We start from the raw sequence: 23,752 nt of genomic DNA, 5'->3' as shown, positions 1-23,752 counted from the left end.
TGTGAGGGGGTAGAGGTGGAGAGATGGCTCACTTATTCATCTCTGAGCAGACAGCAGGCCACAGAGCTGGCCCTGAACATCTCCTGTGCTGAGCAGGAGTCCAGCTGGGGAAGGCCTAGGAGTGGTTATGGGGAGTGGACAGGACAGGGTTTGGCTGCTCCAGGGCCTCTCTGCTCATGCCATTCAGTCTCTGCCCTGATGCCACCACTTCAGGGAAGCTTCCCTGACCATTCAGTCCTGAAGAGCCCCTCCCACTTGCCCTCCCACTCACCCTCTCCTTCAGTTTCCTTTGTGTGTCTTGCTGTCTGGTTCTTTGCTGTCTGTTTTCCCCTCTCAGTCATTTAGTGACACCTACCCCTACCATCTCACTCGGAAAACTTGGAGGGGGCAGGCAGTGGTACACTCAGTTAAGTGCACATATCATCATGTGTAAGGATCCAGGTTCGAGCCTCCACTTCCCACCTGCAGGAAGGACACTTCATGAGCAATGAAGCAGGTCTGCAAATGTCTCTCTTTCTCTCCCCCTCTCCATCTTCCCTTCCCTTTCAATTTCTCTCTGTCCTATCAAATAAAAAAAATAATAAAAGGGAAAGGAAAAAAGAAAGACTTGGTCCAATTTCTTCATCACTGAATTTCCAGTACCTAGAAGTGGTCAGGCACCAGAGGCACTCAGCATGTGTACTGTGAATGAATGAATGAATGAATGAATGAATGAATGAATGAATGAATGCATGAATCTCCATTTTCTGACAGGGACACTGAAGAAAGCTACAAGGGAAGTGGCTGGCCCATGATCACACAGCTACTAAATGGGTGGGTAGAGCTTGAACCAGAACTGATTCCACAGTTTGCAGTAAGCAGATCCCATCCTCTTAACATGGATGACAGCTCCTGTGCTCAGCATACTTGCACTGTGTGAGTGTGGGGCTCTGCCCTTTGGGAGGAGTTAGAAAGTCTAAAGACAGCACCTCAGGGCCCTGTATGATCTGAGACAGGAAAACTGAGGCTCTGAGGATGCATTCAACTTCCATGCCCCGTAAGAATCCATATTTAGGGGCTTCTCCTCCATTTCCAGCATTCTGTAGGCCCCAAGGAAATAAAAGCTTCTTAGTCTAGAAGGCATAGATCATTCTGCCCACATCCTGGTTGAATCTGGAGAAAGCCCAGAAATAGATCCTCCTGGGCAACAATGAGTGTTTAGGGTGTGGGGGGTCCTTGGAGCCAAATTCTATTTCTGCCCCTCACCTGTGGAGTGACCTCAGGTACTCTGTGGTCAGGGTTCTTCTGGCGACTCACATTCAAATTCTGGACAGAGGGAATACAGACCTAGGGAACATGTTTCCAAACAGAAATACTGGGGAGGGTGGGGAGATGGTAGTGGTATACCTGGCTGAACACACATATTACCAGATCAAGGACCCATGTTTGAGCCCCACTCCCCCTCACCTGCCTGAGGGATGCTTCAGGAGTGATAAAGCAAGTCTTCAGCTCTCTCTGTCTCTCTCCCTCTCTTTCTCCCTCCTCTCCTCTCAATTTCTCTCTGTCCTGTCAAATAAAACAGAAAGAAAGAAAAAATAAATAGAAAGACTCCATAAGTATTCCAGCTGACACGTCACAACAGCTTGTGTTCCTTAGGGCACACAAATGCAGTCATAATACAATATAATAAACTTAAATGAAAAAAAAAAAGTTAATTTCCTCTTGTGTCAATTAAGTCCAGATGTGGGCAGTCAGAGGCTGGTTTGGAGACTCTGAAAGCCCAAGGCTCTTTCTGCTCACCCCAGTCTTCTCCCTGGGTGTGACCATTCTCATGATTCAAGGTGGAAGCCATAGCACCAGCCATCTGGTTTGCTTTCCAATAGCAAGACAAAGATGGAGTGATGACGAGGAAAGTGCAAGCAAATAGCAAAATCTCTTGGAAAGATTTCAGAGACCATCATACACATACACACGTACCATTGCAACCCCTGGCCTGAACTCAGTCGTGATGTTCGTGCAGCTAGCTGCAAGGGAAGCTGGAAAGCTAGCGTCATTCTGCACAGCCAAGGACTCAGTTGCAAGACACTCAATATTTGCAAGTTTCCAGACCCTTGAAAAGGATGACAGAGGACCTAGTAGAGGGTATATTGTTATGTGGAAAACTGAGAAATGTTATGCATGTACCAACTATTGTATTTACTGTGGACTGTAAAACATTAATCCCCCAGTAAAGAAATATAAAATAAAAAACATATTTGTAAGTAAATAACTGTGGAAGGGTGGGCACAGGCTTTGAAGTAACAAGTTGGGTGGCCTGAGAAAATGGGTATAGGAAGCCTTCTTGAAGTATCAAGGGTGAGACAGAAGGATGGGAAGGTCAGGGTCAAGCATTCCAGGCAGGGGACAGAAAGCACACACCTGGGGTGGAGGAGGGTATGGGACAAGCCTGATGTTGAGCCAGAAACTAGGGTGGGGACAAAGGCCAGTGGCAGGATAATGAGGACAGGGGTCAGTGGTAATAGATCCCTGGGGACACTGTGAGACTCAGGGTAGCATGTAGCCTTTCATGCGCACAAGGAAAAGCCGAGCATACAGGCTGAGGCATTGCCCAACCTACCCTGGGCTCCCTCAGTCTGGGAAATTTACCTGGAACCCAGGGAGAGCTTCAGTAACTCAGTGAATGTGACAGACCTTCCCAGAACACACAGACAACCTGTTGGGGCTTTGAGGAGACAGTTAAAGAGCCACAAGAGACCTGAATTCACCAGGGAACGCAGCAGCCTCTCCAGGGAGATGATATTGGAGCTGACCTTTGCATCATAAGGGAGCATTGTCAGTGAGGCCTAGAGAAGAGGGAGAGAACATTCCAGATAGAGGGAACAGCTTGTACGGAGGCCTGGAGGCAGGAAAAGAAACATACCAGACTCTAAACGGGCAAGAGGAAGGAGCCTGAGCAGGAGAGGAGCCAAGGTCAGGCATCACAAAGTCTGGAAGGGGAGCTGGAGTTTCCATGTTCCAGGCAGGGTGATTTATTAGGAGCTCTGACCCCAAATCCCTGGGTTGGGCTAGTGGCTGGATCCAAACAAGCAGGGACCCAGCTCTCCTTGGAGGGTGTTTACAGATTCCCTGATGACACGGCAGTTGCCTTCCTGTGGTTTGCTAGTCACTGGCACGATGTGCTACTGGGTTCTCTTGCTCTCAGCCCCAAGAGCGCTCTCTGACTCAACCTCCTGCCCCAGCCACCACCCTATCACCACCAAGGTCACCTGCCCTCATGCATCCCCCCCCTCCCAAAGAGACTCTACAGAACTGCCTGCCCCAGAAGAGCATCTACATTGCCAATTAGATCTGCCCACTTTATAGAAGAGGGAAATTGAGGCCCAAGAGGAAAAGATCATTCCTCCAAGGTTTTGCTCAAGTTGAACCAGGACTTGGTGTCTCCTGTTGCATGGATTTTCACGCTGTTTAACTGAAAAAGAAAAAGGATGGGGGGAAAAAAGAGGGAGAAGAAGAGAAAAGAAGAACAAGAGAGAAAGAAGGAAGGAAAGCAGGCAGAAAGGATAGGAGAGATGGAGGAAAGAAGTTAGAAAACTTGAAAAACAAATACTCAAATTAAACTTTTTTAAGTCTTTTAAAAATATTTATTTACTTATTATTGGTTAGAGACAGAAATTGAGAGAGGAGTGGAATGTAAAGAAAGGAAAAGACACAGAGAGACACTTGCAGTCTTGATTCACCACTCGCAAAGCTTTCCCCTTGCAGGTGGGGACCAGGGGTTTGAACCCCAGTTTTTGCGCACTGTAATGTGTGTGATTTACCAGGAGTGCCTCAAATGAAATTTGTAAGTGTGAGCTCTTCCCAGGGTTGGCAAAGGAATTAGCATGCACTCCCTATGGTCCAGGCACCTTACCCATTTTAGCCCCTTCAGTATAATACTCAAAATTACAGAGATGCATATGATTATATCCTCTAAGTGGTTTAGAAAACAGAGAGGCTATGCAACCCACCAGCCACCACACAGCAGTTACCTGGCAGCAAGATTTGAGCCTGGGCCTGGCTACAGTTCGTAGCCCAGGTTCTCTCCAGTTGCCAAGACTGCTGCTAGTCCAGCTTCTTGCCCGCTCCTTTCCTTGGAGTGGTGGCTAAACAACAGAGGTTTCTCCATGGCTACCCACAAGCCTGCAGATATGTTTCCTTTGGTCCATGTGGCATTTTAAAAAAAATGTGAGCCAATGTTCACAAATCAAGAGATTTTTTACATAAAAAAACAGATTTTTACCTCTCTTCAAGCTCTGGAAGATTTAACTATACTGGGTCCACCTGGCAAAAAAATTAAAGTGGGAGTATTTAAAGGGGAAGTTCCAGTCCCCACACAGCCCCCACCTCTCCATACTGCCTCCTTTGGCCCAGTGCCAATGCTCTTTGCCATTTATCAATGTGCATACACATTTTCTTTCCCCTGAGAGGTTAGACATTTCTTTGTACCCATATTTCTTTCTAAAAAAAAAAAAAAAAAGAAAGAAAGAAAGAAAGAATACAAGAGGGACATTTGGCATGAAAATGGGAGAGAGCATATTTTTTTGTGGAGGAATATTCTTTGAATTTATTATGCAAACTAAAAATGTGACTGAGCCCCATACTCCTGCTCAAGTTTTCTATGCAGTGACCACAGTAGAATTGTCAAAGTTAATAAATAAAACTATGTGGCACTCAGTTAAATTTGAACTTCAGATGGATGGCAAATATTTTGTAATCTAAATATAGCCAGTGCTACTCTATTCAGAGGGGTACCCTGTTTTCTAGGTCTCAAATAGTTCATTGTAAATATGAATGAGAAAGGCATGTGGATTTGATAAGGTAATATAAATGAAAAAGTTTAAAACAAGGCCTCACTTAGTACTCAGTAAATGTGACTGCTGGGATCCATGTCATTGGTCAGCCATTCTGTTCCTTCCAGGGACTGAATGTGATTGGTCTAAGTAATCACAACACACCCTTCTGGTCTACAGTGATTGGTCCAAGGTGAGTATATAACCTGATTTTGACCAGTAAGACACAATCCTATTGGGTTGTCAGGAAAGTCTCTCCTGAGATAGGCTGGTGGTTCTGCCCCTGCTCCTCACTTGCTGTCTTGGAGCAGATTTTTGAACCAAGCTACCTATGGCAATGAGATGTCAAAACAGTCATTGTGGTGAAAGTGACAAAAGGTAAGGTCTGAAAACTACAGAGCTGACCATGATAAACTTTTAAAATAAATGACCATCCATACATATGGTTCTGGAGAGTAGGTATGTGGAGGCAGGCACTCAAAGTCACATCCCAGCTCTGACACTTTCTAGTTGTGTGCCTCCGTCTCCCTGTCTGGAGAATGGAGGGAAAATGGATCTCCCTGGAGGTGGTTATAAAAGAGTAAATTGCTTAAGTGTAAATGCAGTGCTAATTAAAGTACCTGGCAAGTTATACTCAGCATATAACTCATAAGTCATTATGATCATTCTGTTATCTGCATCCAAGCACTTCTAATAGATAGATACTTTAATAAGTCAGAATACCCCCAGAATTCTGTGCAATCCTGACAGTACATCAAAGAATCCAAGTTCCCAAATACAAGCACTCTTTTGAAATAAGTTCTCCCATGGATTATTACATGTCTTTTTTTAAGTGTTCTTTTTTTTTTTTTTAGAAGACATTCCTTTTTTACTTATTTTAATGTGAAAGAAATACAGAGAGAAAGACACAGTGAAAGACCAAAGCACTGCTCAGCTCTGGCTTATGGTGGTGCTGGGGATTGAACCGGAGACCTCAGAGCCTCAGGCATGAAGTCTTTTGCATAACCATTATGCTGTTTCCCCACCCTTACATGTGTTTTTTAACATGCCACCTAATCTGCAAGAACCCTAGCAGACTCCACAGCTTCACTCCATCAGAGTAGTATCCCCTTAACCATCTAGTGGGTTGATTTTTCTGTCATCAGCCTTGTTGCCTCTTGGCCATAAAATAATTGCCACAGCCCCAAGCATCATATCATTAATAAAATTCAAGATAGGAATAAAGCACAGAGTGTTGAGGGAGAATCTCCTTTGTCCTTGAACTCTTTTAATCTAGGGAAAAAAAATCCCAGGATTTCCTTGGAATGATTCCCTTCACATTGAATTAGCCAGAACTACACATATATCTGCTTCACACTAGAAAGAATACAAGAAACATGAGCTACTGGGAAAGGAAGTGCAAATAATGGCTAGTTTAACCCAATCTTAATTTCTCCCCTGAGGGTGGACCCTTCACCTCCATAAATAAATCAAGGTTCTGCTTTCATTTTTATTTTATGTTTCATTGTTGTCATTGCTGGGGCTTCATTCCTTCGGGCTGACTTTTTTCAGGTAGAATGAGATCACAGACCCAAAGAGCTTCCCCTAATGCAATCCCATATGGTGTACCAGAGGGATAAAACTGGGTTGTTCCATGGCAGAGCCAATGCCCTCCCTAGTAAGCTATCTTGGTGGCCCCAAGGTTGTTGCTGTTGTCATTTTACCAGAGCACTGCTCAGCTCTGGCTTATGGTAGTGCAAGGGATTGAACCTGGGACCTTGGAGCCTCAGGCATGAGAGTCTGTTTGTATAACCACTATACTATCTCTCCCTGCCTCAAAGGTTCCTCTTTTAAAGACCAGAGGATCTTTTTGAATGTTAGGTGGACAATAAATATTTGTGCCATAGTATAAAGCTCAATGTCTAGAAATCTCACTAACAAGATGATTCATGGATTAAAACAAGCAAACAGGGAGTTGGGCGGGAGCGCAGGGGGTTAAGCGCACATGGTGCAAAGCACAAGGACTAGTGTAAGGATCCCGGGTCAAGCCCCTGACTCCCCACATGCAGAGGAGTCGCTTCACAGGCGGTGAAGCAGGTCTGCAGGTGTCTATCTTTCTCTCCCCTTCTCTGTCTTCCCCTCCTCTCTCTATTTCTCTCTGTCATATCCAACAACGACAACATCAGTAACAACAGTAATAACTACAACAACAATGAAAAAACAACAGGGGCAACAACAGGGAAAATAAATAAACTAAATAAATTTGAAAAAATTAAAAATAAAACAAGCAAACAAACAAAGGGGGGACACAAACATATGTGCCTATCTGTCTGTGGAGCTCTGTTTCCCTGCAGTTTAAGGGAATTTGCCTCAACAAATCTGCTGCTTGGGCATGGGAGGAAGGAGGGGATGTGGGTTCTTTCCAGGTATTAAGTGATCCAGAAAGCCTTTGGATTGGCTTGGGGCCATACCTAGATGGCCTGTGGGGTATGGATTTCAGGACTGAATGGAGCTTGCTCATCCTAGAAGTGCAGGGAAACTTCCAGCATCCCGCTCTCAAGGAGCCTCTCAAGACTGATAAGTTGCAGTGGCTGATACTTAGAGAACAAGGGAAAGGGAGCAAGGAAGAAAGACTCTAAGCACCTTCATATACATTTTTGCTTTATCTTCTTTATTTTATTTTACCTATATTTTACTTCCCTTTTTCTCTGTGTGACCTTAAAGAAGCCACTTAACCATTCTGTGCCTTGATTTCCCCATGGATGAGCTAGGATATAGGGAGACCGCTACTTGTCCCTCAGTAGCCAACTCACTTTCACAGGAATGCACTTGGAGCTAATTCTGCAGTATTTCTCAGCCTCCCTGGCAGGTAGACCTGGCTCTGTGCCCATGTCCCAGCCAGGGAATGTGACCCTAAGCCATATTAAGTACTTCCAGGTTCTACTCTCAAGCACAAGTATATGCCTCGCACCCTCTCTTTTTCCCACTGGCCCTAATGTGAACACGAAGGCAAGGTTATCTTGTTCCAAGATACCAAGGCAACACCTTGAGGAGACCAGAGCATAACAATATGGAGCCGCCATATTGGTCACAGTCCCTGATAATTTGTCTTGGAACAAAGAGTAAGCTTTTGTGGTTCTCAGCCATGGACATTTCTTATCACAGGGGACATTTAGTACTTACTGTCTGGAGGCATTTTTTTTTATGGTTGTGACTGAGAAAGGGAACTGCTCCCTGCTGCTTAGTGAGTAGTGGCGAAGGTGCTATTGGACAGCCTATAATGTGCAAGACAGCCCCCCCCCCAAGAGCCAGCCAGCCCTAGTAAGCATCAACAGAGCTGGGGTTGAGGCACTCTGGACTAATAGGATGATGCCCAATACAAAGTGAGTGCCCAGAGCAGCAGCCACCACACTGGGTCCAGGTAATAGGCTGGAGTCTTGGATTTCCTCTGCTGAAGGCAGTTCTCTACCCCACTTTATCTTCCCATCACTCCCCTGTCTGCACAGGTCTACTCACAGGGGAATTCACATCAAGGGGAAACTATAACCTCACCATATTCCTCCTGCTTACCCTTGCTGTCTCCCACCTCTCCCAGGGCAGTAAGGGACGTGTTCAAACAGCTCTGCCTTCCTCCTCACCCGTCCGGTTGCCAGCAGGCCAGTTTCCGGGTGGTGGGTGGAGGGCACCATGCCATCCAAATGTGGTCCTGTTTTCCCAGGAGGGGGAGAGTGGGCAGGGTGCTCCTGGAATGTGGGGCCCACACCATGAGGGTTGCCTGCCTGTCAAAGGCAGAGCCAACCACTGATAAAGCCTTGTGGACCTTTGAGGAAACTGCTGCATAGAGAAAAATCTGGATTTCTCCTCCCCAAATTCCCAGAATGTGGTGAATGCCAGCCTCCTGGGATTGGAGGGCAGGCTTCCAGAACCTTCCATCCTGGCCACACACACACACACTCACACACACACACACACACACACACACACACACACACACACACACACACAAAACTAGAGCAAAAGCTAACCCCCTGAGGAACCCTGGGAATGCACTGAAAATTCAGGAGGAAGTGGTGCCCACGCTAACGTGTTCAGAGGCAGTTATCTCTCAGCTGTTCTATTAATAAGCAAGTCATTCATTTACTTAAATATAGACTGCACCCCACTGCTAACTGATCCAATGGCTTCCAGCCACCAGCCCCTGCATCTCTCTGCTGAGGCCTCTCTTTGACTACCACAGCCCACTGAGCTCATGCAGATCAAGCCAGAACAAGCAAGCAGTGCCCTAGAGTTCATGCCCTTGCAGCAGTACTCCATCAATGGAGTGGGAGGTGGTAAAGAGAAAGCCTGTTTTCTAGGCGTCTTGGTGATAATACATTGGAGACTGGCCCCCGCCTGATCCCAGGTCCTTAGTGGTCTTGAATCCCAGCTGACTACAACAATAACTTGCATCAAAAAAAAAAAAAAGTTCCAGATTTGGTTGCTTTCTCTTATTGTGGCCTTCCTGCCATCACACCCTGAGGAATACAACACTCAAAAGCCTTTAAGGAGCCTAGTGGGAGTGAAAGGACTCTGTGTAAGGAAACCACATGGCACTGAACAGCAACTTACTCTTGTCTCAAAGTCATGCAGACACCAGGGCGGGGCAGACACTGGGGCAATCTGCTGAGTGAACTGATGGGCTTCTAGAGAAACAGCTCACGGCAGCTCCATGCAATTCCTGTCAAGGATAAAAGCAGAAACATGAAGTTCCTGAAAAGACAGGAGTTCACAGTTTTATATGCAATCTCTTAATTTCTAAAAGGGAGCACTCAGATTTACTTATATCCCCCCCCCTCATTGTGTGTGTGTGTGTGTGTGTGTGTGTGTGTGTGTGTGTGTGTGTGTGTTTAACACTATGAAGAACAATCAAAATGCACATCTATGGTCAAGATTAGCAGTTTGTGACATCTCCATCTTAGAGCCTGGGGAAGATTGTACAATGAGTAAATATTTGTTGATTGACTGAGTGACTGGCAGTTGGCATACTGAACCAAACAACAATCTTCAGTCCAACAACCCTGTCTTTATTCCAATGTGATTTTTCCTATTTGCCCTAAGCCCTGGTGCTTTTACATTTCTGTGTACTCATATTAACAAGTTGTTGGACTCATTAAATGCCTACTAGAAACCAGGCTCCAGGAATCAATTCTGATAGGCAGTTGAATAAGCCGGGTTCCTATCTCCAAGTTGCTCAGTCTGGAGAGGACCCCTTCCCATGAAGAGATGAGTAGATGCAGCAGTGGTGCCCACTGAATTTGCCATGTGTTCTCCCTGCCTAGAATAGGGCCTAACACAAAGGTGGTACTCCATACATTTTGTTCAACTGAACAAATACTGAGCAATAAGCATGCAGAGCAATGTAGGTATGTTTTTTTTTTTTTTTGATATTTTGATCACTCTTGTTTCCAACATTTCTACCAGTGGCTCAGTAGTGGTTTACAAGATTATAAGATTATATAGGTGTGTATTCTTAGCTGGGACCAAAAAAAAAAAAAAACCAGACTTTATAATGGTTTGAAGCCTCCAAGAGACCAACTCACTAACAGACAGTTTTTCTATGTATTAAGTTTTCATGAGGTGAAGAGAGTTGGCAACCAATAAGTTAGCAGCCAAGAAACTTAAATAAGGGAAGGAGGTAGCAAAATTAGTATGCAAAAGGCTTTTATGCCTGAGGTTTTGAGGTCCCAGTTTCAATCTCTATCACCATCATAAGCCAGAGCTGAGCAATGCTCTGCTCTCTTTCTCTGAATCTCTCTCATTAACATAAATAATTAAAAAGGGGGTGGTTTAAAAAAAAGACAGTTTTTTCTAGCAAGTATGGAAATGTGGGAGCACAAAGTAGAGACTCCTAACCCAATCTGGAAGATTTCAGAATAGTTCCTGGAGGAGGATGCATTTCAACTTCTTAGTAGATATGGAAAAACTAGCTAGCTCTGTGGTCAGAGGATCTTTTCTATAAAGGAACAGGTGGTAAATATCTAAGCATCACAGGTCTCTGTTGTGACTGCTCAATTCTACTGATGTAGATCAAAAGCAGCCATAGAGAATACTTATATAGATGTGGCAGTGTTCCAATAAAATTTATTTACAAAAACAGGCTGTGGGCCAGATTGGGCCACCCTTGCCATCTTTACTGAACTTTGTTCTAGACGATGAGATTAGAAAGACCATGGGAATGAACAGATGGCAAAGGCAAGGCCAGCACAGGGAAAAACTGGAGGAGGCATGGAGATGTGAAGGAGCTGAGAGAACTAGAAAGGAGCCAGTGCTGTGGTTTCCCATTTCCCCAGGGCAGAAAGAGGGACTGTGTTTACACAGACTCCTGCTCTCATGCAGGCTGAGCACAGGGTCCTGAATCTGTTCAACCCACAGGTATTTACTGAGTGCCTACTAGGAGACAGATCCTGTTCTAGAACAGGATCACTCTATTCTCAGGGCCTGAAGTATATCCAGGTGCAGAGTTGCTGTTCAGTAAATACACTGATGAAGATGGATGGATGGATAGATGAATGAATGAATGAGTGAATGAATGTATGAATGAATGAATGAATGCATGGATAGATGAATGGAGGGACAAATACCATGGGCCAGTTGATAGCACACCTAGTTGAGCGCACACATTACAGAACTCGGGTGATAGCCCCTGAACCCCACCTGCAGGGGGAAATCTTCATGAGTGGTGAAGCAGGACTGCAGGTGTCTGTCTCTTTCCCTCATTCTATCTCCTCCATTTCTCCTTGTCTCCATCCAGTAATAAATAAATAAACAGATGCAAAAAATCTTTTTTTAAAGATTTTATTTATTTATTCTTGAGAAATGATAGGGGAAAGAGAAAGAACCAGACATCACTCTGGTACATGTGCTGCCTGGAATTGAACTAGTGACCCCATGCTTGAGAATCCAAAGCCTTATCCACTCTGCCACCTCCCGGACCACTAAAATAATTCTTTAAAAAAACAAACATGAAACATGCAGACAAAAGGATAAATAAACAAATACAATAAATAGCTGTACTAAAGATAATAACAATATTGTGTAACATAATAACAATGTGATGATAGCCTACCTGGAAGAAAAGAAGCTTTTAAGCTCCAACTCAAGGATTGAAATACTATTGAAACAACTATCAATTTACACAACTGTGAACCCTTTAAGTACCTTACTTAGACACAAGTCAATCCAGGCAAGAGTGATCAGTAATTGGAAAAGTACTGAGAGAGGGACCTCATAACATACTATATAAACTGGTTAAACCAACAAGAAGAAGTATTGGAGAAATGAACCAGGACGAGTCCAGCTAAACCCCCCCCCCCAAAGGTTGAAGCACAGAATAATGAGGTCAACATCCAAACACTACTTAAGGAAATAATCACAGGAGTGAGTAAAGAGTTTGAAAGAAATGTCATCAGAAATGCAGAAACAACAAATGATACCCTGGAAGAAAACACTAATTATTTCAAGGTTATTAGAGAGCTGAAAGCTGAAATAGCTCAGCTAATAACACAGCTAGCTAAACAAGCTAAAACAGTATCAGAACAGGGTAACAAAATAGATGAACTACAGAAAACCATAGAGGGGAAAGAGAATAGAATAAATGAGGCTGAAGACAGAATTAGCAAGATCAAGGAAAAATTAGAGACAACAAAGAAGAAAGAGATCTCAAAAAGAGAATAAGAGATACTGAAACAACAACAGAGTCCTATGGGATGACTACAAGAGAAATAATATAAGCATTATTGGCTTACCAGAGGAAGAAAGAGAGGGAGGGGAAGAAAGCATTCTTTACAACATAATAGCTGAAAACTACTCTACTCCAGACAACATCAAAGACATAAAGATTCAAGAAGCCCAGAGGGTCCCAAACAGAATTAACCCAGACTTAAAGACACATCCTATTTATAATGGAAAGGAATAAGGTTAAAGAAAGGATCCTGAAGGCTGAAAGAGAAAAACAAAGAGTCACCTACAGAGGAAAACCCATAAGATTAGCAGCAGACTTCTCCACACAAACACTACAGGCCAAAAGAGAATGGCAAAATATCTACTGAGTGCTCAATGAGAAAGGCTTTCAACCAAGACTACTGTATCCTGCTAGACTGTCATTCAGACTAAATGGAGGCATAAAATCCTTCTCAGACAAGCAACAGTTGAAAGAATTAACTATCACCAAGTCTGCCCTGAAAGAAATTCTGAAAGGTCTCCTATAAACAGTCAGACCATCATAAATAGGCCATATAGAAGAACACTCTAAAATAAACTACAATAATGGCATTAAAATATCTTCAATTTATGATATCAGTAAATGTCAATGGCCTGAATTCACCTATGAAAAGGCACAGAGTAGGAAGATGGATCAGAAAACATACCCCAACAATATGCTGTCTACAGGAAACCCACCTAACTCAACAAGACAAACACAGACTCAAAGTGAAAGGATGAAAATCTATCATACAAGCCAATGGCCTACAAAAAAGGGCAGAAACTGCTATTCTCATATCTGACACGATAGACTTTAAAATCAATAAAATTAAAAAAGAGGGATGGACATTACTTAATGCTCAGTGGATCAGTCAACCAAGAGGACTGAACAATTATTAACATCTGTACACCCAATGAGAAGCCATCTAAATACACCAAACATCTACTGAAAGAGCCACAGCAATATATTAACAGCAACACAGTAATAGTAGGGGATTTCAACAACCCACTCTCCCAACTTGACAGGTTATCCTAGCATAAAAATCAATAAAGAACTGAAGGAGCTAAATGAGGAAATAGATAAACTACAACTATTTGGACATTTTCAAAGTCATTCATCCCAAGAAACTGGAACACATGTTTTACTTAGTCCACATGGGTCATTCTCAAGGATAGACCATATGGTAGGCCACAGTGACAGCATCAGCCAATTCAAGAGCATTGAAATCACCCCAAGCATCTTCTCAGACCACAGTGGAATTAAACTAACACTTAACAATCAACAAAAGATTAGTAATAGTTCCAAAATGTGGAAGCTTAACAGTACACTACTTAACAACTACTGGGTCAAAGAGGAAATAAAGGAAGAAATCAAAATGTTTTGTGAGTTCAGTGAAAATGAAGACACAAGCTATCAAAATATTTGGGACACAGCTCAGGCAGTACTGAGAGGGAAGTTCATACCCATACAAGCACACATTAGGAAACAAGAAAAAGCACAAATAAACAGCCTGATTGTACATCTTAAAGACCTAGAAGAAGAAGATCAAAAAATTCCTAAAGCAACCAGGACAGAAATCACTAAAGTTAGGGCAGAAATAAATAGCATTGAAAATAAAAAAACCAGGAGTTGGGCGGTAGTACAGCAGGTTAAAAGCATGTGGCACAAAGCACAAGGACCAGTGTAAGGATCCTGGTTCGAGCCCCCAGCTCCCCACCTGAAGGGGAGTCCCTTCACAAGCGGTGAAGCAGGTCTGCAGGTGTCTACCTTTCTCTCCCCCTCTGTCTTCCCCTCCTCTCCTCTCTCCATTTCTTTCTGTCCTATCCAACAGTGACAACAAGAAAAACAACTACACAATAAAACAACAAGGGCAACAAAAGAGAATAAATAAATAAAAGAAAAGAAAATAAGAAAACCATACAAAATATCAATGAAAGTAAATGTTGGTTCTTCAAAAGAGTGAACAAAATCAACAAACATTTAGCCAGACTCACAAAACAAAAAAGGGAGAAGACCCAAATAAATAGTATCATAAATGAAAGAAGAGATATCACAACAGACACAACAGAAATTCAACATATCATGTGAGGCTTCTATAAACAACTATATGCCACCAAGCTAGAGAACCTGGAAGAAATGGATGATTTCCTAGATACCTACCAACTTCCAAAATTAATTAAAGAGAAACTAGATAACATGAACAAGCCCATCACAGCTAATGAAATTCAATCAATTATCAAAAACCTTCCCAAGAATAAAAGTCTTGGACCAGATGGTTTTACAAATGAATTCTACAAAACCTTCAAAGAAAAACTAATACCTCTACTTTAAAAAGTCTTCCAGAGGGAGTCGGGCAGTAGCACAGCAGGTTAAGCGCACGTGGCGCAAAGCGCAAGGACAGGCCTAAGCATCCCGGTTCGAGCCCCCGGCTCCCCACCTGCAGGGGAGTCGCTTCATAGGCGGTGAAGCAGGTCTGCAGGTGTCTGTCTTTCTCTCCCCCTCTCTGTCTTCCCCTCCTCTCTCCATTTCTCTCTGTCCTACCCAACAACGATGACAACAAAAATATCTACAACAATAAAACAACAACAAGGGCAACAAAAGGGAATAAATAAATAAATTTTTTAAATATTTCAAAATAAATAAATAAAAAGTCTTCCAGAAGATTGAAGACACTGGAATACTTCCTTCCAGCTTCTATCAAACCAACATCACTCTGATACCAAAAGCAGACAGGGACACAACCAAAAAAGAAAATTACAGACCAATATCTCTGATGAACATAGATGCTAAAATATTGAACAAAATTCTAGCCAACCGGAAACAGCAATATATTAAAAAGATTGTTCATCATGACCAAGTGGGGTTTATCCCAAGGATGCAAGGTTGGTTGAATATACGTACATCAATCAATATTGTGATCCACCACATCAATAAATGCAAGACCAAAAACCACATGGTCATATGAATAGATGCAGAGAAAGCCTTTGACAAAATACAACATCCCTTTATGATCAAAACACTAAAAAAAATAGGAATAGATGGAAAATTCCTCAAGATAGTAGAGTCTATATAGAGCAAACCTACAGCCAACATCATACTCAATGGTGAAAAACTGGTAGCATTTCCCCTCAAATTAGGTACTAGACAGGGCTGCCCACTATCACCATTATTATTCAACATAGTGTTGGATGTTCTTGCCATAGCAATCAGGCAGGAGCAAGGAATTAAAGGGATACAGACTGGAAGAGAAGAGGTCAAACTCTCCCTATTTGCAGGCATGATAGTATACATAGAAAAACCTAAGGAATCCAGCAAGAAGCTTTTGGAAATCATCAGGCAATACAGTAAGGTGTCAGTCTACAAAATTAACATTCAAAACATTCAAAACATTCCTCTACGCAAACACTAAGTTAGAAGAAGTTGAAGTCCAGAAAGCAATTCCTTTTACTATAGCAACAAAAACAGTAAAATATCTAGGCATAAACCTAACCAAAGAAGTGAAAGACTTGTATACTGAAAATTATGAGTCACTACTCAAGGAAATAGAAAAAGATACAAAGAAGTAGAAAGATATTCCATGTTCATGGGTTGGAAGAATTAACATCATCAAAATGAATATACTACCCAGAGCCATCTACAAATTTAATGCTATCCCCTTCAAGATCCCAACCACATTTTTCAAGAGAATAGAACAAATGCTACAAATGTTTATCTGGAACCAGAAAAGAATTGCCAAAACAATCTTGAGAAGAAAGAACAGAACTGGAGGCATCACACTCCCAGATCTCAAATTGTATTATAGGGCCATTGTAATCAAAACTGCTTGGTTCTGGAACATGAATAGACATACTGACCAGCGGAATAGAATTGAGAGCCCAGAAGTAAGCCTCCACACCTATGGACATCTAATCTTTGACAAAGGTGCCTAGACTATTAAATGGAGAAAGCAGAGTCTCTTCAACAAATGGTGTTGGAAACAATGGTTTGAAACATGCAGAAGAATGAAACTGAACCACTATATTTCACCAAATACAAAAGTAAATTCCAAGTGGATCAAAAACCTACTGTGTGCCAGGGGAAAAAATGTGATAAAATCAATAGCTGTGTGACCTTGATGATGCTACTTAGCCTTTCTATGTCCCAAGAGGTCAAAATGAGCAATGTATAAGACCAATTCCTAGTGGCTGCTCTAAAAATGTAGATGTGGCTTTAAATCAATATGCTGTTAAATGAACCTGAGTCAAGCATAAAACCAAACAGGCGCCCTTCCCATGAGCTATCTCACTGGCCATAATACAGAATTTGTGATACATATGACATAGGAACAAAGCAAGCACATGAAAGACTGAGGGGGGAGTAGACAGAGGGGGTGGGGGAAGGACCACTTTGGCTCAAGCAGTCTGGGAGGGCCTCTGAGGAGCTAGCATCAAGGCTGTCCTGTCCACATCCTATGAGTAGATCCCAGAATTAGCAGTGTTTGCAGCCCCTATGCCCTGCGGGTCTCACAAGAGGCAGTTAATTACAAATGCCTGCCTCTCGGGAGTCCAGGAGGGTGTCTTCTCTAATTAGTGGATGAGTGTCAAGTGCTTTGAAATCTGATGATAAAAGAAGAGGAAGGGGTGAGGCTCTGGTCACAGGACAGGGAGCCTGCTGGGAACCTTTCCATAAATCCAAGTACCAGACTTGCTCCCATGCCTGTGGGTAGTTGACCTCCCTAAGTGAGGTTTGAGTGTAGTAGGAAACACATCCCTGGGCTGGGGAGCAGAGAGCCAGATTCTGCAAATCCAGGGCTGAAAACAGCAGCCACAGTATCTGGGGGCTCACTGCTTCCAATCTTGCTGCCTTAGTTCTTCTACTGCTGCTGTTACCTGCCACATGCTAGGTGGGTGATTCCCCAAAGAGTGACTAGCTCCCTCTGAGTCTGTTTTCTTTTAAAAGAGGTGGCTGGGGCCCAGTGGCAGCATACCTTGTTAAGCATACACATTATTATGTGCAAGGACTTGGGTTGAGCCCCTGCTCCCCACCTTCAGGGGGGAAGCTTCACAAACAGTGAAGCAAGTACTACAGGTCCCTCTCTCTCTCTCTCTCTCTCTCTCTCCTCTATTTCTCTCTCTCTCTCTCTGTCCGCTCCCCTCTCAGTTTCTTTCTGTCTTATCAAATAAAGAAAAATAAAAGAGAATAGAATGGGGTCATCACAGAGTAGCAGTTTTATTGATAGATGCCAGCAAAGTTCATGGCACAGAGCAGAGATAATTACAGTCCTGCTGGCAAAGGAGGGGGGCAGTTAGGGAGGGGTTGGTACCTCATGCCCAGCACTACTTCAAGTACTTTCTGTGTGTTAACTTGCTTGACCCACACAATGTAATTCTCATCTGCCATGCAAAGGAGATCTCTGGGCCACCAGGGGCAGCATGCATTGCCCAGCTTATTCCACAATAAGAACAGCATAACTGCAGCACTGGTGCACAGCGAGGGAAAGTTACTCACCTGAACTCACACAGGCAAGTCCAAGGCAGAAATGGGATCTCATCAAGGCTCCCAATCTGAGATCAGAATTAATTGTACATCAGTATGGTTATTATAGGGGCCAGGAGATAGCTCACTGGGTAAGGCAAGTCCTTTCCTATATATATGGCACAGGCTCAAGTCCTGGCTTCACATTGCAGTACCATAGCACTGGGGGAAGCTTAGCCTGGGTGCAGGGAAACTGCACATGTGTGAGACCATGGACCCACAAGGGGGGAAAAAGTAACTTTTGTAATGCCAGCTTAGGCTACAGAGAAATTCTTTTTGCCTAGCTAGGTAGGCATCAAGTCTCATTTCTCTCTACTCTCAAAGCTTGTGTGTTTCTGAGAATTTGTAATGTTTCTATTGTCTTCTAATTTCACATATACGATCCATATACTTGGGGATTTGTTGTACAAGATGAAGACTGAGGAAGCATCTGAATGTGCCCAAACATCAGACCTCAGAGATCAGCACTAAATGGGCCCCCAAGCCCCTGTCCCCACTTACAAGGTCAAGATCTTTGCTTGATGAATGGGCAGAGAAACAAAAGCAATAGTTCAAGGTCACACAGTTAGGAGGTAACAGAGCAAGAACAGGCATTCTGGAGTCCAGCCTCAATTTTTAGTTATCCCATACTGGTGACCCATCAGCCAAAGGCAGACCTACAGCCTATGTGCTTTGGCTTGACTGGTGTTTTCATAAAATTAGGATTTATCATCATCATTTAAAGAAAGGGATTCTTCCAAGAATAACACTCAAAATATTTAACAGAACTGGCCTGGGCAAGGGCCATTCAGAATGGATGCTGGCAGTCTAGCCAAAGCCACAAATGTTGAAAGAAAAAAAAATGTAGAAAATGAAGGGGTCTAGAAAAGACAAAATTATGCAGACATTAAAAAGACCAGTGGTCACCAGGGCTTGGGGGACGAAAGATGAATAGGCCCAGCACAGGAGATTTTTAGGGCAGAAAAACTATTCTGTACAATTCAATAACAGTGGATACATGCCATTGTGTATTTGTCCAAAGCCAAGGAATGTAAAACATTTAAAGTAACCCTGGTGTAAACTCTGGTAACCATGAAGTATCCGTACAGGTTCATCCAGTATAACAAATGTACTCCTTTGAGGGCCAGATGGCAGTGCTCCCAGTAGAGTGCATACTCAAAGACCCGGGTTCAAGTCCCTAGTCTCCACCTGCACAGAGGGAAGTAAAGTGGGGTGGTAAAGTACTGCTGAAGGTCCCTCTCCTTTTTTCTCCTTGCCTCTCACCTTCTAGCAAAAAGGAAAAAAATAAATGACCTCTGGGAATGGTGGAGCTGTGCAGGCACCAAGCCCCAGTGATAACTCTTGTTAAAAAAAAAAATACATAAGTAGACAAACACCCTTCTGATGAGAAACACTGACAGTAGGAGAGGCTCCAAGGGTGGGCAGAGGATATGTGGGAAATCTCTGTACTTTCTACCTAATTTTGCTGAGAATCTAAAACTCTCTGAAAAGGAAATTCTGTTAAGAAAAATGAGACAGCCTGGCTTCACATCTTCCATACTTCCATGGTGCCACACAGGCTGCAGTGGATTCCTAGGTGCCCCTTTCAAGCCCGACAGCCCGCCCTCCTTGGGCATTATCTGCCCCGTCCCTGGGCATGACTCAGGCAGATGGGGAGATTCTGTAGAACTCTTGATGGGAAAGAGAATTGGGTGAAAGTGGAGCTTGCTACGTCCAACCAATGAGGAAGGAAGAGTCCTGGTGATGTCAGTCTTTATCAGCCCCTGCTCACAATGTCCCAGGGCTGGAGCCTCCTATGCGCCTTTCACAGAGGCTGTGTGAGCCACTCTTGATTCACCTGTCATCTGCCTGGGCCTGTGATGGGCAGGGCCCACAGCTGTACTTAGAGATGCTGCAGCCCTGCTCTGGCAGAGTCAGGCTTTGGAATTTGAACGGATGCCAGCCTGTGAGTTCAGAATAAAAGCGGGCAGGATGTGAAAAATTAACAGCTCCCTAAGAAAAATTAAAACTCCCTAAAGAGTTTTCCCTAAAAGCATGCCTTTCCTGATAAATCAGACTTTAAAAAAAATTTTATTTATAGTGATTCATTTATTTAGTAAACATGTATTGAGTACTAGGTAGACTTCTAGTAGAGTTAGGAGGACAGTTGAGGGCTTGGTTCAAAGACCAGCTGTTGGATGGAGCTTAAGCAGCTGTCTATCCTTCACATCTTCTGGTTATGGCACTCCAGCTTTCCTTGATCCTCCATAATCACTCCACATGATCTAAGAGAGAGTGGGCTGACTCCCAACAAGAGCAGTAGATGGAGCAGTGGAGCAAGCTTGCACTACCCAGAAACTCTACACACACACACACACACACACACACACAAACACACACACACTTCAGAGTCTTGTTCTGGGGGTATATATATATGTGACCCAAATCAGGTCAGCCAGAGTCAACCCCTAGATGTCTGATGGAATCACACAAGAAGTCAGCTTGTATCTGCTTGATTTGCTGACCAGACAGAATGGAAGCTGGAGGCGGGGTGGGGGATGATTCAGGGGACTCTCTTTGCTACCACATGGGGTGACCTTGACGTAGAAGAAACAACTGAGAGTGGAAAGGTCATGATTCCTAAACATGAACTGCATGTGTGGACCCAGCCCTTGCTGAACCCATGTGAAGATATTTTATTTACATAAACAATTCTATCTATCTTTCTCATTTTTGTTCTTAAATCATTTTGATTTGTGAAAGACTATGACTATACAAGCAGGTAATTATCTATTTTAGTCTGAGAGACAACCATGGCAAGAGCAGAACCTGAGGAATCCACAGAAAGTGCTCTGGGAGCTGAGAAGAGAGAATCATGACTAACTTCAGAGCCTTTTGTGCTCTGAATTCATCCAAGTCTATCACCCATGCAGAAAGTTAGTCCTCTAAGAACAATGACCATTTGCTGAATAGTTTCTTCTTGATGTAGGAAAAGAAGGTCTGTTCTTCCTCTGGAATTTGCCTTGGAGAAAGTGCCTGGTGGCCCTCTTATGAAGATGGGAGAGTTGGGGAACCAGCATGGAAACATTCTGAGGATGGTGGGCTGGAGCCATGGAAAGAATCTGGGTCCTCAGCAATGCAGTTGAGTCATCCACTGAATTATCCAATTCCAAGCCTCTGGGCTTCTTCAGCATCTTTTTTATTTTCATAGTTTGTTTATTTGTTAATGAGTATAAGGAAAGGGCATAAAGATGTGAAGTAGGAGAAGGAGAAAATGGAGGAGGATATCTGAACATTACTGTGGCACATTCGGTGATGGGGACTGAACTTAGGAACTCATGCTTTTTTAAGTCCAGATTTCTTTTTTTATTATTATTATTTATTTTATTTATTTATTCCCTTTTGTTGCCCTTGTTATTTTATTGTTGTAGTTATTATTGTTGTTGTCGTTGTTGGATAGGACAGAGAGAAATGGAGAGAGGAGGGGAAGATAGAGAGGAGGAGAGAAAGACAGACACCTGCAGACCTGCTTCATCGCCTGTGAAGCGAATCCCCTGCAGGTGGGGAGCCGGGGTTCGAACCGGGATCCTTATGCTGGTCCTTGTGCTTTGCGCCACCTGCGCTTAACCCGCTGCGCTACAGCCCGACTCCCTTAAGTCCAGATTTCTAGCCACTATGTCACCTCTCAGGCTGTAAGGCTTATTACTATCTGGTTGTATGAATACATATCTTACAGCCTAAACCAACTGAGTTGAAGTTTTCTATGACTTGTAGCCAACATCTTCTCAGCTAACCCTGTTCTCATGTCCTCTAATTTCCAGTTGTGGTGGACTCTCAGAGTGTTGCATCCGGATGTTCTCCAAGAGGTCTTCTCCTCCAGTGTTTTTTTTCCACACTGTTAATCAGAATTCAGTTTCCAAATGAAATCCTATCTGGTATACAACACATAATACAGATAAGAGAAGTAGCTCAGGGGAGAGAGGAAATTGGACAGAAGAAACAAAACCCTAATACCCCCTCTTCCACAAAGTGCTTTATCTAACAAATAGGTATTATGACCAGGTAGAGCACATGCTGTGTATGTACAAACCCTCAGATTCACCCCCCAGCACTACATATGATGAAGAGGTGCTCTAGTCTCTCTTCCTCTCATAACATAAATGAATGTGTGTGTGTGTGTGTGTGTGTGTGTGTGTGTGTGTGTGTGTGTGTGTGTGTGTGTGTGTGTACACGTGGGTATGGGTGGTGTACTCCTGGTTGAGAGCACACATACTACGCACAAGGACCTAGGTTCAATCTCCCAGTCCCCACTTGCAGGAGAAAGAAGCTTCACAAATAGTGAGACATTGCTACAGATGTCTCTCTCTTGCCCCTCCACTCCCCTCCCCTCTCAGTTTCTCTGTCACTACAATAAATCAACCATTTTTTTTTTCTCTCAAGCATCTCATCTACTCTATGCTGGGACAAAGTGTGAACTAAACAAATTATCCCTGACTGCATGCAACTGATAAGCAAAAACAAGTTAGATTCAACCACATAATTACAGTTATGCAAGGAGTAAGGATGGAGGAATCCAGGAAACTCTAAGAGCAAATAAAGAAGGGCCTCTTCCATGAAGGGATATTAGTACTTTGATGGTGGGCAGGATATGGTAATGCACATCATAAAGAGATATGAGGTTGTACCCCTAAAACATACAGTTTGTAACTCCAGGTTAATCTAATAAACATTTTAAAGAATAATAGTGAGGAGGAGGGGTTGGACTTAAATTTGAGGCTGACAGGGAAAGATTTTTCTTGAGAAATTAGCATTGAAAGGATATTCTTTCCCTAGCTACGTGTAGGGCTCCCTTTTACCTTCTTCATGCCTCTGCTCAAGTATCATCTCCATAGAAAGACCCTCTGTGGTCATCTTAGCTCAACCTGCACTCTATTCCACTCTTGATCCCCTTCCCCCCATAGTCTTTAGTATCATAACTGAGTTCTGTGATGATACGGCTGTTCAGCAAGCTGTTCATCATCTGTCGTCCCCAGTAGAATACAGGCTTCACTTGAGAGAAGAGGTTTTATATACTAACTACTTCACTGTGCCCAGAACACTTGGAACAGGGCCTGACACATTCAATATTTGTCAAGGGAAAGTCACCTCATGGATCCTCAATGAGATGGTGCCATAATAGGATCTGCTTCACTCAGTGGTGTTTGCCAACCGCTTAAAACCATTCTGGCACATAGTTGATGCTATGGAAATGTGTGTTATTATTAAGGAACAACAGAACCAAGCTCTAAAGGATAAAGGCATATGAAATAGTATGTTTGGAGGTGGAGCAAAAAGGGTTTCAAACAGAGAGAAACACAAGAGCACAGGCCCCAAGATGAGAGTGAGTGGATTCACGTAGGCTTAAAAACCATTCAACATGCTCTTTGAAATTAGAATATGGAATATGGTGATAATGTAGGGCCTGCAGCCTGTGAGATAGTTCACCTGGGAGGGGCCCTGCTTTGCCTTGCTTGTGACCTAGTGGGACAGCACTGGGAGACATTTTAGTGCTGTGGTATCTCTTCTGTCTTCTCTATATATATCTGGAAAAAGTTGGCCCAGAGCAGTAAAGTTCCATCAATGACAAGATAAATAAAAAGAAAATGCAGCATCCTTGCTAGAATTACAAAGGATTTCAGAGTGTGTGTGGTGAGGACTATCAAGGGGAGATGAGAGATTGTACTCACGTGTTAAC

General features: G+C 43.2%; 1 long non-coding RNA gene across 2 annotated transcripts in view; it reads right to left on the bottom strand.

Annotated features, from left to right (window-relative positions):
* LOC132536764 (uncharacterized) overlaps positions 1–23,752 on the bottom strand; it is a 107,827-nt gene that overhangs the window by 56,227 nt on the left and 27,848 nt on the right. For both annotated transcript variants that reach the window (XR_009548283.1, XR_009548284.1), the window contains exon 2: positions 9,396–9,504. This is a non-coding gene — a long non-coding RNA (uncharacterized LOC132536764). The remainder of the gene's footprint in view (positions 1–9,395; positions 9,505–23,752) is intronic.

The sequence above is a fragment of the Erinaceus europaeus genome, chromosome 1 (assembly GCF_950295315.1).
Source record: "Erinaceus europaeus chromosome 1, mEriEur2.1, whole genome shotgun sequence".
In the NCBI taxonomy this organism is placed as follows: Eukaryota; Metazoa; Chordata; class Mammalia; order Eulipotyphla; family Erinaceidae; genus Erinaceus; species Erinaceus europaeus.
This window is presented reverse-complemented; position numbering and strand designations above follow the sequence as displayed.